This window comes from Pinus tabuliformis, chromosome 3_1 (assembly GCF_031772625.1).
Source record: "Pinus tabuliformis cultivar Carrire ecotype Pingquan chromosome 3_1, CPIR1, whole genome shotgun sequence".
Classification (NCBI taxonomy): Eukaryota; Viridiplantae; Streptophyta; class Pinopsida; order Pinales; family Pinaceae; genus Pinus; species Pinus tabuliformis.
The window spans coordinates 926172214-926189796 of record NC_142301.1 but is presented as its reverse complement, the minus strand read 5'-3'; the positions used below and the strand labels follow the sequence as shown (position 1 = coordinate 926189796).

Genomic DNA, 17583 nt, shown 5'->3' with positions numbered 1-17583 from the left:
TCTTTTCTTGTACATTTTGAAAACAACTATGAATATCGGTGAGAAAATCCTTGCTGATTTTGACTGTATTATTCATACTAGAGAGTATTAGATTGTCCACTAACTCTAATATTGCACCGATTGGAGCCATTTCTAACCTCAAAAGATAGTAAAACAATGAGGAAAAGATGGACACCAAATAAACTTATGGCAACAACTTCAAATCAATCAGCTTGCAATACTGTGTACAAGAATACTCTCCAGCAAGGTACCTTACCAAGTACATATGAATAAGACTTAACTCTTTGACAACATACAAAATTCCAACTCTACTATATTCTTGTTGACAACACAAGCATCATACATTATTCCCACTCAGCACCTAATACATGACTCGGGTTTGTACATGATATAAGGCTCACAATCATTGTACTATTGTAAACAAATTTCTTCAAATCATTTGAGAACAGGATTGATAAGAATTTCGAAGACAGAATTAGAAGGAAGAATATGCAGGAACCTGTGGCTGCTTCTCTATTGACTTCCTCTGCAACAATATTCAACTCTGAAAATGAAGGTAGCCCAGCCAATCTGGAATTTTCAATCACCAAAGACAAACTTGAATTTACTGCTTGGGAGTTGCTACATGCATAATGGATGTGATTCTGGGTGAGGCTTCTCCAAATTTATTGGTCATTGGAAGATCAACCCAACAAATCAGATTTGCAACAAATAAAACTCCTTTGTTGTTGATATTTATAAGGCTACTAGAGGAGTACACCTGGTATAGGCTCCTTCTATTAAGAAATTGAACAAGTTGATTGCATACGCCACTGAGATAAACTCAATCTTCTGTATAGGAAGTCTACTACAGAATTATGGCAGAATACTCAAATCTGGTGCATGTGAACCTATATATACGACGATGGTCTCCTTCATATCAGATGGTCTCCTTCATATCTGAATCGTTGGCTGAATCTTTTTTTTTTTTAGTAGCGACCAGAGTAGAAGAAAATGACGCTGTTCCACTTCTTCAACTGTGCAGCTCTCACCTTCGGTCCTCACGCTGTCTATTACACAGCCACTCCGCTATCTGAATATGATACTGTTGGAACATGCGTAAAAGCAGCTCTTGTCTACCTTGGCACCACTTTGATTAAGCTTGTGTGCCTTGCAACCTTCCTCTAAGTTTCAGATAATGACAACTTTGATCCATATCAGGAGTTGTTGAAGGCATTCATTGGATTTCTTGATGTGGCTGGGTTGTATTTTGCACTCACACAGTTGACGCATAGAAACATTTCTCAAAATCATAAATTCCAAGCTATTGGACTTGGATGGGCATTTGCAGATTCTTTATTACATAGATTGGCACCTCTATGGGTTGGAGCTAAGGGATTGGAGTTCACATGGGATTACCTTCTTCAGGGTCTTGAGTCAAATGCAAATCTGGAGATCCGACTGGAATTCAAGTCATACATGGCACACATAAGCCAGTAAACAATGCAACATATTTGATAGCCAATTTGAATCAAATAGAAGAGCTCCCTGAGTTGCTGTAAGTGGTCCGCATTCCAATAACAAACACTTTGTTCTCTATGTTCCCCGGTGGGCCTCTGCTACGATTATAACCTCCCCTTTGCGCACTAATCCAAGCTGTTGACGCCTACCTCCCTTTCGCGCACTGGTGCTGCATCAGCCTTTCAAATAAGAGGAACCTTTCAGGTCAGAGGCTCTGGAACATGAACGGATGAACAAGATCTTCTCAGTTGCTGCGCAATTGCAACGACAAATTAGTCGCATTGCTCGATTTCTGCCAGCACATTGAGAATCAGGGCTTCGGGACTGAGATGCTGTAGAGTCTTTTTAAGAACACAAATCGCATAGTCCTATATCATGAAGACATGTATAGACCGCCGCCTTCGATCACAAAACAATAAACAAATTGACCGACTGACTGGAGTTATTGAATTAAAGTGCACGCAACTCGAATCTTCAAACTCCCCTTCTCGCTCCTCCTCCTCAACATGCGGATGCCAGAATATTATGATACGAAAAGAGCACGCTTCATAGGCAAGCAAGCACGGTTGTATCAAAATGTAATACCATTCAACGCAGCAACACGCATTCCAGGCAGCAACCCTCACGCATTCCAGGCAGCAAAGAGATCAAAATAGCTAGTGGGGCGCTTATGGGCTGTGCAGCAGCAGCAGCGAGAGGCGTTGTGACCCAACGGCGGGGTGTGTATGCGGGCAATATCTGAGAGCAGGCGCGTTTCTCAGAAATTACGAAGAGCGGAAAGTCTGAGAGCAGGCGCTAACGGTAGTCACAATGGCAGTTGAGCAGACCTGAGAGAAGCGTTAGGGCGTAGTTATGGACAGAGGGAGCGCTCAGGAGACTGTAAACGTTCAGAGAGACTAACGTTTCAGAAGGCTTATGCTAAATGAGCGGAAGCAAAGTGGAGCATGTGGATATGATGACTCTGTCAGGCCAGGCAAACAATGCGTAGAGAGACAGAGGACAACAGTCTCAGCTGTGGCAGCGCTATGTCAGGCATATGCGCAGAGAGATGCCTTTATGCAGACAAAGGCGTTTCAGGGGAGTTACAAGGAATCCCATCTGGGACCTGCGCTCTGATACCATGTTAAACACACATGGACAGCAAGACAATAGGAAAGATAAATCATTCAGTACATTTTTTTATTAACAGGAGATGTACATTTATAATACAATGTTGTGACTCTTGGGTTTCAGATCCCAAGGTATCTTGGACTGCTTAGTCTTTTCGGCTTCCACACTAACCCTTTAGGATTAGGTGTCCAACAAATAGCTGCGTTTTCTTGAGCTGAAGATGAAAAACTGGAAAATTTCCCTGATGCGTAGCGCGCCAAAACCCTACGCATATCGCACCTTTCATCCAATTTTGAGGCACTTCCCGGCATCTAAATTGAGCTCAGGCGGGCTTTTTGGAAAGGTCTGGATGTCTACTTTCCAACCCAAGTATAATTTTTTAATTTGGTGCCCATTTTCCCCTCCAAAAATGCATTCTCCCAAGATTGCTTCCTGTGTGTCCAAAAAGGGGCAGTAAGGTCATTTTTTGCATGTTTTTTGACCTTTTGGGGGCCCAAAACTTGATGAAATGTCTTGGATGTGGATGAGCAGATGTATTTCATCATGAAAAATCCAAAAATGAAAACCTTTCTTGAATTGGACCTCCCCATCTTCAGGGTAGCGTGCGGCGCGCTACGCGTTGAGGGCAAAAACCTGTTTTTAATACAAAAATTTCAAAATTGACAAAAACTTCTCCAAATTTTTTGAAATTTGAGCTGGGGATGTCTCATCAAGTACCATGCTTAGCCATATAAGCTTCGGCCAAAATCCGAAGACGATCAAGCTCCTTTTTCCTTTTGACCTCTTTCTTCAATTTTGCTTTAAGACTCCTAATTCGCGCCTTGCAAACTAGGTTCCGAGTCTTGTAATGCATTGCATAGACTAATGATAATTTTGTTTCCCACTTGGAAATGTTCACAATTTCTTCAAATTAAATCTTGTACACATCCAGTGAGCATCCTATAGTCTCTGCAAAGAATTTGCAGCTAGCCACAAAGCATTCTCTCTTTAAGGTGTCACTCAAGCAAATGCTTGTATAAGTGATGCTAAAACTTCAAATTATCATCTCTCCTTGGTAACAGGCAGATGAATCCTCCTGCATACATTGCTTTTTACTATTTTCCAGCAGGATTCAAGAGGGCCTTGAATATTTCTAATTTTTCTACACATGCAATTGCTTCTTCTGCATCTTCAAGACTAAAACATTTGCTGACCACTAAATCCCATGGTAGATGTGATTTCTTGTCCATAAATTGTACCCCTCTGTAGAAATGGTTGAAATATGAACCCAATGAACCCTTAATGGTGATGTGTTTATAATTAATCAGGAGGTGAGGATTTATGCTTACACTCCCATTGTCAATGTACTGACCCACAACAACATATGTTCCACCATCCCTACAAAGATCCGATCCTTCTGAAACAACTTATGGACGTCCAGTTGCTTCAATTACAACATCAGCAAGTTTGGTTCCTCCCTGAGATGATGACCACTTTTGCCACTTTTATGATGCCTCCTTGGCACACTAACCTCCGGTGTAAAATCAGTATCATAATCCTGCTCATAATCTGTCTCGGTCTCTGACATGTTCTTTAAAAACAAGCTAGCTCGAATATATATGCTGATATACAACTGTGTGCCCAATTGACTGTAGACTTTTTCTTTTTCTCAAAACGCTGTGATTTGATGCATGAGGAGAGGTGTTTGAGTGCGTTCTGACAAAGTTCTGGGCATAAATCCCAACGCGTAGCGCGCCTCACCCAATGCGTAGCGCGCCTCACCCAACGCGTAGCGCGCCCCTGGTGCGTAGCGCACGTGCAAATTTGCACTGTGAAATGTGGCCTGATGCGTAGTGCGCCCCTGGTGCGTAGCGCGCCCAAGCTGATGCGTAGCGCGCAACCAACTACATAGTGCATTTTGCAGGAGGCTTTTGGAGGCCTTCCTGGTGTTGAAATCAGGCGCAGGATAGCTCGTTGGAAAGGTATTTGAGTCTACTTTCTAACCAAACTAGAATTTTCAATTTGGAGTTAATTTTCCTTGTAAAAAATCAAATCTCCCAAGACTGGTCAAAATGTGCCAAATGAGGCTGCCTCAAGGGCAGAGTGCTGTTGCAGTCAACTTTTGAATGTCTTCCTCAACTCCAAATTGAGCTCATGATAGCTCATTGGAAAGCTCTTTGTGTCTAGTTATTATTTGACGCATTACGAAAGTCATTGGGCCAACCAAGCTAGGAGAAAACTTGATTTTCCCAAGGTCACTTCAGAGGTGGATTTGATTCTCTCGAGGCGATTGTATTTTTGACATTCCTCTAAAACCCTGACACCTGTGTAAAAAGTGAGGGAGTTTTTTCTTCCTTGGCATGTTGTGAACAAAAACCTCTCTCAGTTTTCCAAAATTCATCTTTTATTGCTCTGAAACATCATTTGAGAGAAACTTATCCCGATGTGTGGAACAAGGGATTTTGTCGAAATGAAGCGAAATGAAGGGGATAGGGGCTTCTAAATTCTTGAGAAAATTTTTGGAAGTAGGGAGGGATGTTAGGAAGTAGGGGAAAGTGGAATCTCAGAGATCGAGTGAGGGGAAGGGGTCCAAAAGGGCAAAACACAGGCCTAGCCTAGAAAATTGCCAAGTTGTGGCAAGAAACTAGGGTTTGTGCAAAAATGAGGAATTTGGGGAATCTCAGTGATGGGAAGTGTTTAATAAGGTACATTAATGATAGGGGAAGGTGTATGAGCATCAGGATATACGCTTTGCTGATGATTTGGCCGTCCAAGAGAAATTTCCTTCAAAACCCTAGGAGAGGGAAATGACCTTGCCTAGGCGCAACTGAAGCATGAACAAGGTGTAAAATGACCCAATGGAACCTGTCATGATGAGGAAAACCCTATGAATGATGATAGACTCAGCTGAATGATGACATGGACTGATATTTGGCCAACTTTAGAAGGAGTGAAAACAAACCCTAGACCTAATGCCTAGTGACCAAATTTTGCTTGAAGACTCTTTGAAATGACAAAAGTTGACCTTGACACTCTGAGACCACTTTGTAAGAGCATATTTGATCACTGGAGGAAGGCTCGAAAGACTGACACTAACATTGGCTCCAATGGGGATGGGAGCTCCTTGGAGGTGCAAAGAACGACAGATCTTTGGGAGAGCAGACCAACGCCTTATCCATTGGGCAATGGAGTCAAAAACTCAAACTAAAATGCACGAATGAAAACTGATGACTCGGATGAGACAAATTGACTCTCACTCAACTAAAAACTGACTGAATACTTAAACACAGTCGACCAACTGAAAATGATGCTCAAAGTGGAGCTTATTCATCAAAACCTACTCTAACAGTTTCATTCATCACCTGATCAAGTGAAATGAAACAACCAATGCAACCAAGTAAGTATTCCATCTGCTGTTCAAATTTTCTACAAGTGCTCACTTATGAACAACAAGAGAGAACTAACGAATGACAACTCCCATGATAGCTTAGAAACAGATCCGTTGAATGACATGAATTCTCTATCTACCTCCAAAAACACTGCATAAGGATCTTGAAATTCAAGCACACTGGAACTTAGCTCATCCAATGGATTACTTCTCTTCTCCTCACACCATGAATGCAAACTTTGATCTGAGCCTTGTGACGAGACCTCTGCTGAAAATGACAAAGAAACCGGCTGCCGGATCAAGTTCATATCAGCACATGTTTCAAGCTCACAAGTAGTCAATGGAGAAAGACTTTGACTGCAAACCTCATCCAAAACATCAGCTATTGGATCATGAAAAACCTGAAAAGACTGCTGCATTGTGTCCATTGAAACTGTATGACATCCTTCTAGCTGTTCATCTTTTTCTTGAGAGATTTTACGAAGATTCTGCCTTATAAACTGAAATGCTTCGAAACAAAAGGGTATAGAATCTTCCTGCATCATCAAATTGTAACAGCCGAAGTAAACATGTAATTAATCAAGTAATTGATATTCAACATGCAATTCACTGATTAACTTCAAGTTCAAAACTATGATTAGAATACTTACCTGTGATTTCGGTTGAAGTCTGTTATCTGCAACAAGGTTTTGGGGACGACTCTCCACCCAACCGTAGGCTCAATTGTGCAACGTCTTGCTACAACTGGCCACCCCCGAGCCCTCAATCAACGTTCTACTGCCAGTGACTCCTAGGTCTTAGTATACCATTCTCCGAAGAGAATGAAAGACAGAATCTCGGAAAGATGGCATGCCGGAATGCCTCTCATCTTCCTCACCGTCAATTAAATAGAACAAAACATTGGAAGGGGAACCACATGCACACACTCCATGTGTCCATGCAACTTTTTTTGTTTTTGTTATATTTCTTTACTTTTCTTTTGATTTTTAGCTTTCTTGTTTTATTTCCTTCTTTTTGATAGTTTTCTTGTTTTATTTTTATTTATTCTTATTTAGAGCTTTAATATGGTTATTACTATTTATTTCTTTTTATATAATTTTTAATATATATTATTTATTATTTAATATTTATGATTTATTATTTTTATTATTTATTATTAAGTGATTTATTTATTATTATTCATTATTTTTATTGTTAAGTACTATTTTTGTATTATTTTTATTATTTATTATTTATTATTTTTATATTTTATTATTTATTATTGAGGGGAGGGATATTACATACTCTCCCACTTTAAGGAACTTCGTACCGAAGTTAAGTTGAATTATTTATTACTTATTATTTTTATTATTTATCATTTATTAACTTCATGTTGCCAACACCCTCTGCTGAACTAATATAACCAGCAGGCATCGAAAGTCCCCAACACCCCGGGAAATCTCAAGGAATCTCTGTCCTTTTTCCCACTTTCGGCACCAGGCTAAGCCTAACCCGGTTTGTATCCTAGTCCAAGGCTGGCCCCAAGGCTCGCGTCTGACTCAGACCTCATCTGCCCCAAGGCAGGCATCTGGTCCGGTACTCAATGACCCCGTGCATCTGGCAAGGCTGGCCCACTCCCTCCACAACTACTAAGGCGCACAACTCCAGGCATCGAATTCCTTTACATCCCTTCCAGACTTCGGCATCCCAATCCAATAACAGGCACCAAGCCTAGAACATCAGGCACTTGGCCTCCTCAAGATGGTCCCATAGCTCTTCTAGAGCTATCCATCAAGAGCTATACACAAGACAAAGGAACCACTGGCATATGTAGTGTTGATTGAGTTTGTCCTCATCCCATATGGTGTTACTTATTCTCCCTCGTGCATATGGGCTCGCACAAGATCATCAAATAAACTGGCCCTCTCGGCCCATTTGTGGAGTCCTGTGAATCATTACACCTCAACATGCAACCAATGCATTAGCTATACCATCATAGTATCATAGAAAATAATCCACATGCCAAGTCTTGCATGTCATCATGTAACATTCATCATTGTTAATCGTAACATTATGAATAATAACGAACTACATGCTCATGCATGTCATACATTTTTACGGAAGTATCACATGCTTCACCTCATGAAATACCATCATAAGTTATAACATCAACATATTTGCAATAAAAATATATCATGACTTCACATAATAAATGAACCACATGTCAATAAACCTCATATTATAGCATCATAATTCCTATGCCACGTTATGCATATCATATCCATCATGAGTTTTCAACATTAAATACCTATCATCACGTAGTAATTAATATGTCAATTTACCTTGACATAACATCATAATGCCTCATCATAAAGATATACATCATCACTATTGTAACTAGTATATAAATATGAACCACGTGGGCATCATCACCCTCATACCAACATATTATGAAACATCATCAATATGAGAACATCTCAATACTTATCAAATATAGAATAATACTCTATAAGCATTCTTATCATGATTCATTAGAAAAATGAATTTCATTTACTTTACAACCATTCAACTATGAACTAAGATTATTCAACATCCATCTAGGATTTATGTTATCTCATCAATGTTATTAGTGTGATGTTTTCATCAAGACACCAATTATTTTTTCAATTAGTTTAGACTTTGAAATGATTGGAACCACTACCATCATTATCATCTATGAATGATTTGGTATGCCCATTGCATTTTGACCATAACTTCTTTCAATACTAATGACGTGCACTAATAAGTTGTTTTGTATGAGGTAACAATATATGATCAATCCCCTCGTGAGTGAAATTTATTCAATTGCACCCTTTATTAGTTGAATCCTTATCAAGTCTCATTATAGAATTTCCAACTATATTTCCAACAATATTTCTTCCTACACCTCATGCTCAATGTTTTCTCATTTGTCTACATCATGTATTTCTTTTTCAAAAAGTTAAACAATTATCATCCTCAAAACATTTTCCTAGTTTATCATTTGTCATTTCTCAATGATTACAAGTGCTTAGAACTTCCTATAATGACACTTATATAGGCCATCACTTTGACCTTACCAATCATGTTGCTCGGTTCAATCATTAATATCATTAAGAGAATTTTCTTCTTGACATAAACATGCTTTACTTCCTCCTACCATATATTCATAGATACCATTTATTTTTCCCTTAGTCTCAATTTAAAACATGTTACACTTGAAATGTTGCTACTATTCTTCCAATATAATAACTTATCTTCCTTGAATTGCTCATTTTTTATTATGGATTCTCTTCTTTAATCTAATGTTATCGTACCCTTTAGGCCATTGAAATGATCTTCTTTATTATTCAACTTTATTAGTTGTTACACAAAGCAGTTGTATAGCAGTGTAGAGAGGTCATATCCTCCTACGATTATATCACTAAACTTCATGTAACATTATACTCAACATCATAACAATTAACTAAACTAAAATCATAGTGTACGATTTAGATACATCATAAAGTTTAAACAATAAAACATGATTTAGATTGTCCATAAAGGCAACTGTCTTAGCTAAGTAAGCACTCCTAATTAGTTCATCACACAATTTGTATGCTACAATTCTGATGTAGTCTATTTATTTGCAAGTTTCAACTTCTAGAGCCTTAACCTTTAATTAAGCAAATACTAGCCTTACCAACGTTCTATAAAATATTGTTTCACTCCCAATACTTTGACATATCCAATTACATAATTCACCAATGATACATATACTAAGGGAATTTCAATATTTTCCTACGTTATTTATGAAAATTGGCTTTTTATAGAGATCTTAACAAAAGTTGATCGATTATTTCATACTTTTAATTGCATCTCATGATTTTTCCTTATCATTGTTAATAATATTGACATTATTTAGTGCATTAATTATCCATATAAACACAACTTTCTTATGCTAGTTACCAATGAGCAGATGTAGAAACTAAACATTAATGGATATAGAGTAATCAAAGATCAAGGAAATCATTTGCTTCAAGTCAACCAATATATTATTTTACCTTTTTCTCTTATTGAGAATTTTGTATAGTCGACAAAGAAAAGTAGTGACTCCTAAATAAAGCGCCAGTCATTTGAATTCTTCAGTAGTTACCCATAAATCACTAAATCACCCACTAGAATATATTTTAGACTATGAAAATATTAGCATAAAATAAATCAATTCAGGGAACCATCCAAAGAAGAACATCTCCTTCAAATTTTAAAACCAAATGTCACATATGTATTTCCGACGCAAAACAATAGTATTAAGAGAATTATGCCCTAAAACCAAATTTGAGACGATCTTCTAAATTTGAGGGCTTTATGTTCTAAACATGTAATTAATCAAGTAATTGATATTCAACATGCAATTCAACTGATTAACTTCAAGTTCAAAACTATGATTAGAATACTTACCTGTGATTTCGGTTGAAGTCTGCTATCTGCAACAAGGTTTTGGGGACGACTCTCCACCCAACCATAGGCTCAATTGTGCAACGTCTTGCTACAACTGGCCACCCCCGAGCCCTCAATCAACGTTCTACTGCCAGTGACTCCTGGGTCTTAGTATACCATTCTCCGAAGAGAATGAAAGACAGAATCTCGGAAAGATGGAATGCCGGAATGCCTCTCATCTTCCTCACCATCTATTAAATAGAACAAAACATTGGAAGGGGAACCACATGCACACACTCCATGTGTCTGCATGCAACTTTTTTTTTCTTGTTTTATTTCTTTACTTTTCTTTTGATTTTTAGCTTTCTTGTTTTATTTCCTTCTTTTTGATAGTTTTCTTGTTTTATTTTTATTTATTCTTATTTAGAGCTTTAATATGGTTATTACTATTTATTTCTTTTTATATAATATATATTATTTATTATTTAACATTTATGATTTATTATTTTTATTATTTATTATTAAGTGATTTATTTATTATTATTCATTATTTTTATTGTTAATTATTATTTTTGTATTTTTGTATTATTTATTATTTTTATTATTTATTATTTATTATTAAGGGGAGGGATATTACATACTCTCCCACTTTAAGGAACTTCGTCCCGAAGTTAAGTTGAATTATTTATTAGTTATTATTTTTATTATTTATTATTTATTATTTATTAACTTCATGTTGCCAACACCCTTTGCTGAACTAATATAACCAGCAGGCATCGAAAGTCCCCAACACCCCGGGAAATCTCAAGGAATCTCTGTCCTTTTCCCACTTTCAGCACCAAGCTAAGCCTGACCCGGTCTATATCCTAGTCCAAGGCTGGCCCCAAGGCTCGCGCCTGACTCAGACCTCATCTGCCCCAAGGCAGGCATCCGATCCGGTACTCAATGACCCCGAGCATCTGGTAAGGCTGGCCCACTCCCTCCACAACTACTAAGGCGCACAGCTCCAGGCATCGAAGTCCTTTACATCCCTTCCAGACTTCGGCATCCCAATCCAATAACAGGCACCAAGCCTAGAACATCAGGCACTTGGCCTCCTCAAGATGGTCCCATAGCTCTTCTAGAGCTATCCATCAAGAGCTATACACAAGACAAAGGAACCACTGGCATATGTAGTGTTGATTGAGTTTGTCCCCAGCCCATATGGTGTTACTTATTCTCCTTCGTGCGTATGGGCTCGCACAAGATCATCAAATAAACCGGCCCTCTCGGCCCATTTGTGGAGTCCTGTGAATCATCACACCTCAACATGCAACCAATGCATTAGCTATACCATCATAGTATCATAGAAAATAATCCACATGCCAAGTCTTGCATGTCATCATGTAACATTCATCATTGTTAATCGTAACATTATGAATAATAACGAACTACATGCTCATGCGTGTCATAAATTTTTACGGAAGTATCACCTGCTTCACCTCATGAAATACCATCATAAGTTATAACATCAACATATTTGCAATAAAAATATATCATGACTTCACATAATAAATGAACCACATGTCAATAAACCTCATATTATAGCATCATAATTCCTATGCCACGTTATGCATATCATATCCATCATGAGTTTTCAACATTAAATACCTATCATCACGTAGTAAATGAATATGTCAATTTACCTTGACATAACATCATAATGCCTCATCATAAGTATACATCATCACTATTGTAACCAGTATATAAATATGAACCACGTGGGCATGATCAACCTCATACTATCATATTATGAAACATCATCAATATGAGAAACATCTCAATACTTATCAAATATAGAATAATACTCTATAAGCATTCTTATCATGATTCATTAGAAAAATGAATTTCATTTACTTTACAAACATTCAACTATGAACTAAGATTATTCAACATCCATCTAGGATTTATGTTATCTCATCAATGTTATTAGTGTGATGTTTTCATCAAGACGCCAATTAGTTTTTCACAGAAATTAGATTTAAGTATTCAATGGTATATTTTCAATGGTCTTGGATTTCCATGACTTTGCACAGTTAGTATACTTCTGGTCAAAGAATTTGGACTTTTCTTTACTGGCTTTGGAGAATTTTTTTTTTATAGAAACCCCCATGAATTTGCATTTTTGAAATAGCGAAAAGACTCTGAAACAGTTCTCTCAATACTTGTTTTAAAAAAAAACTAATTATTCCCAGGCAGGCTTGCTTTATAGTCATATTCCCAGGCAGGCTTGCTTTATAGTCAAATTGTCGAATTCTAGGAAAATGTTACTATTAAGAAATAATAACTTAGTGCTAACTGGTAGTTCTAAACTTCTTGTTCAGAGTATTTAGTGTATTATGAAATAATAACTGCTAGTTCTGAACCTCTACGGGGTTTCTTATTAACTGGTACTGATAGTTCTTAACCTCTTTCTTCGTTCACAGTTCTTAGTGTTATTGAGAGTGAGCTTTTACCAATAACGTAAACTAACAATAATTCTTTGAAGCAGTTCTTAACCTCTTTCTTCGTTCACAGTTCTTAGTGTTATTGACAGTGAGCTTTTACCAATAACGTAAACTAACAATAATTCTTTGAAGCAGTGCAATCGTAAACTGAGTGCACCCAAATCGGTTGATGATAGTGAGAATGCTTCTGATGGTGGTGAAGATATCTCAGGAAGTGAATCTGGAAATGGTGATGGATCACTTTCTGTCCCTGGCCAAGCCTCTGTTCACTGTACTATGATCAAAACTGGATTCAGGTCTGATGTTATTTGCAACCCAAGTTAGTAATTATGTACGCCAAATGTGAAACCTTGATAGATGCATGCAGAGTGTTTCTAATGAAATACGAATTCGATTTAAAGGCTATCTTCGCAAATGCAAAGTCCGGAAATTTCCTCGAGGAAAGCCTCTGATAATTTTAACCTTTCTTTCAAAGAAGCTCGACACATAGCTCGAACATCAGGAGCAGAAAGTGTATGAAGTTAAAATCCATACACAGTCATGCCTCTGCGTGTTTCGTGTTTGTTCCCGCTTTTATTATTTTATCAGCAAGGAAGATTACTAGGATACTATAGGTACATTGGCATGGCCTTTACCGCAATGGACAAGGAAAGAAAATTGTTCCTTAACTTTGTATTTCAGCCTCAGTCTCAGTTTCAGGGCAGAAAAGAAACTATTAAAACAATGAGGACGATTGCTGATAAAACAGGAGAAGCGCGTGGCAATGCCAGTAATGACTATCGTGAGGAAGACAGAAAGCTGTATATGTAAGGCCAAATGCATTCTATGGATCGCCGCGTCGGTTTGTCTACATATGGCTGTCTTTTGCAAGAATGTGTAAAGAAGAAATCTCTGCTAGAGGGCAGGCAGGTACACATGCGTATGATCGTAAATGGATTAATACCCGATGTCACTCTCGGAAATATGCTTGTGAACATGTATGCAAAGTGCGGCAGTGTGTTTGACGCGGACAAAGTATTGGAGATGCCTGAGAGAAATGTTGTGTCATGGACAACAATTATCGTAGGATATGTGCAGCATGGGTGCAGGGATGAGGCGTTAACACTTCTGCGCCAAATGAAACAAATGGGCCTCCAACCTAATCAATTTAGGTTTGTTAGTATTCTTCCAGCATGTGCTAACATGGCGTCACCTCTCAACCATGGCAAGGAGATCCATGCAGAAATAATCAGGCGTGGGTTTCATTCTAATATATTTGTAGGGAACTCCCTTGTGGGAATGTATGCAAAACGCGGGAGGATGGAGAATGCTAATGCTGTGTTCGATAGAATGCCTCAACGGAGTTTGATTTCATGGAATACGATGATCACTGGATACGTGCAGAATGGATTTGTTGATGAAGCCGTTAAAGTGTTTGAAAAAATGCCTGAACGAAATGTGATATCCTGGACAGCCATGATTGCAGGGTTTACACGGAATGGTTACGATCAGGAAGCCTTGAAACTTTTTGAACGGATGCTACGGACAGGCGTGAAGCCAAACTCACAGACGTTGGTTTCTGTTATCACGGTTTGGAGGAGTTTGGCATCTCCGGAACAGGCCAAGGATATCCATGAAGAAATAAATAGACATGGTTATGAGTCTGATCTCTTTGTTGGCAGCGCCCTTGTAAATATGTATGTGAAGTGTCATTGCACAGAGAATGCACGTGAAGTGTTTGAGAATATGCACCAAAGGGATGTGGTCTTGTGGAATGCCATGATCGAAGGATATGCACAGAATGGAAATCTAGCTGAAGTTATGAAACTCTAGCTGAAGCTATGAAACTCTTTCGTGAAATGCCTGAACGAGATATGGTGTCATGGAATACAGTAATTGCAGGGCATGCACACAATGCGCATTGTAAGGAGGCCCTGAACTTTTTCGAGAAATGCAGCTGGAAGGCATGGTATCAAATGCACAGGCCTTTTTCTAGCATTCTCTCGGCATGCGGAAACTTGGTAGCTCTAGAAAATGGCAAGGAGGTTCACGGAGTGATAATCAAAAGCCGATTCGAATCTGATGTTTTTGTTTGCAGTGCCCTAGTAGGCATGTACGCAAAGTGTGGAAACATAGAAGCACATATCGTATTTGACAAAATACCACAACAAGATACGGTTTCTTGGAATGCTATGATTTCAGGTTATGCACAAAATGGACATGTCGATAAGGCCCTTGGAGACGTTGTAGATCTCAATTTCCAATATTCAATATAGAGTAAATCGTGTAAACTTGATATATACATCCTCAAGCTTTGCAACCTTGACGTGTATATCAAACATGGGTTTAGACAGCTTCATGATCATATTCAACTCATTTTGTCTAGATTCGATTCAGTGTTGATGGATCTCCATTCCTACCCAAATGTAAAGCAACTCTCTTATTGCAAAAATATATAAATCCAGAGTCAACTGATGAAAGTCCAGGCAATCAAAATGAAATTCTCATATCAGCAAGTACTAACTAAAGAAGATTTTTCCTGAAAAAATGCATAAATTAGGCCATGCCCTGGATAGTAAAGCAGAGACGGATACCCAACAAATATTTTGCCCCATAACCAAGCTATAGGTCATGCTCCAGAAATTATAGCACATATAAAGTAATCCATAATTCCTGTAAAGCCATGCCTAGAGGACTGCAATATAAATTTCAAAAGAGAGGACCAGAAATTGAAACAGGACATACTTGGCTCGTAAATTAGATAATGATCTTTTCCATCGAGAGATTGGAATCTCCAAAAGCCACCAAAGTTTAACTGAATCTATTCGTTACATACCTCTAAGAGGAAGAGAATACGTCTGCATTCACTTCACTCGCTTGTTTTTGCAGATAATTAACCATTTAAAAAAAATTAAAAAACTACTTGCCAAAATCTTAACTTTAATTATAAACATACTTCTAGTGTCTCAATATTCACTTTCTATTTTAAAATCGTCAGTGATCATAGGAAAAAAAAAAAAAAAAATTATTTTCTTTTTAACATAATTATTACTTTTAAAACAAATTACTAACACAAAAGAAAAAGTCTACGATATTAAAAATAGCCCCCAACCATTATCCTCTTTAGAAACAAATTAATAACATATTTAACATAATTAATTATTTTATATTCGATAATTATAACTAGATCTACACAGTAAGTATGCATGTATAGCGAGTGTTTGTAGAAAGATATATATGCGGCCTCCTGGAAGTAACCAGCCTATAACTTCAAAACAAGTCAAGTTAAAAATTCCAACAATTTAATTTTTTTTTTTTTTTAACATGCCCATAGGCCCTAAAGGTTGAGCCAAAGCTCTGATACCATATGTAACAGCCGAAGTAAACATGTAATTAATCAAGTAATTGATATTCAACATGCAATTCACTGATTAACTTCAAGTTCAAAACTATGATTAGAATACTTACCTGTGATTTCGGTTGAAGTCTGCTATCTGCAACAAGGTTTTGGGGACGACTCTCCACCCAACCGTAGGCTCAATTGTGCAACGTCTTGCTACAACTGGCCACCCCCGAGCCCTCAATCAACGTTCTACTGCCAGTGACTCCTAGGTCTTAGTATACCATTCTCCCAAGAGAATGAAAGACAAAATCTCGGAAAGATGGAATGCCAGAATGCCTCTCATCTTCCTCACCATCAACTAAATAGAACAAAACATTGGAAGGGGAACCACATGCACACATTCCATGTGTCCATGCAACTTTTTTTTGTTTTTGTTTTATTTCTTTACTTTTCTTTTGATTTTTAGCTTTCTTGTTTTATTTCCTTCTTTTTGATAGTTTTCTTGTTTTATTTTTATTTATTCTTATTTAGAGCTTTAATATGGTTATTACTATTTATTTATTTTTATATAATTTTTAATATATATAATTTGTTATTTATTATTTATGATTTATTATTTTTATTATTTATTATTAAGTGATTCATTTATTATTATTCATTATTTTTATTCTTAAGTATTATTTTTGTATTATTTTTATTATTTATTATTAAGGGGAGGGATATTACACAAATCATGTATTTCGTCTTCCACAACTTCATCTGTAATCTGCCCTTCAATTTCATTTGGTGGCTGCAAATCTGATGCTACAGGCTGCTCAAGAATTTTGTTATCTGTCTCATCCTCAACATTAACACTAAGAGATTGCTGATTTGTTATAAGCTGTTCATTTGAAGATTTACTATGCAATCTACCCTTCAAAAACTGAAATGATTCAAAACAGAATGGTACAGAGTCACCTTGAATCATTAAATCATGTGTGTCCACTTCCAAGTCTTCAGCTGCAACTTGACAATCAATGGCTTTCTGGGATTGCAAATCTGAATATGAGAAGTCTTGAACAAAATTTTCATTGCTCTCAAGATGATTCAAATCAAGACTTGTTGACATTTGATTTCTGATTGCATGGAAGTTGTCTCTGATGAACTGAAACAAATCAAAACAAAAAGGCAAAGATCCTTCACTTACTTCAAACTTTGATGCACTTTCCTCATCATTGTCATAGCTGATATGCATCGGTTGATCACTGTATTCGAGCTGCTGAAAGTGAACTTCCTCCTCGCACAAACTAGCTGCTGATTCGTCTGCAAGATTAGCTTCTTTTTGGAGAACATAATCATCATCATACTGATCAAACTGAGGCAATTCATCATCAAACATACAC

The 17583-nt window shown here is 37.5% G+C and overlaps 2 pseudogenes; both read left to right on the top strand.

Annotated features, from left to right (window-relative positions):
• The first annotated feature begins 970 nt into the window (after positions 1–970).
• LOC149190776 (uncharacterized) lies at positions 971–13689 on the top strand (annotated as a pseudogene).
• A 6-nt stretch (positions 13690–13695) lies between these two features.
• LOC149190775 (pentatricopeptide repeat-containing protein At2g13600 pseudogene) lies at positions 13696–14691 on the top strand (annotated as a pseudogene).
• The last annotated feature ends 2892 nt before the right edge of the window (positions 14692–17583 follow it).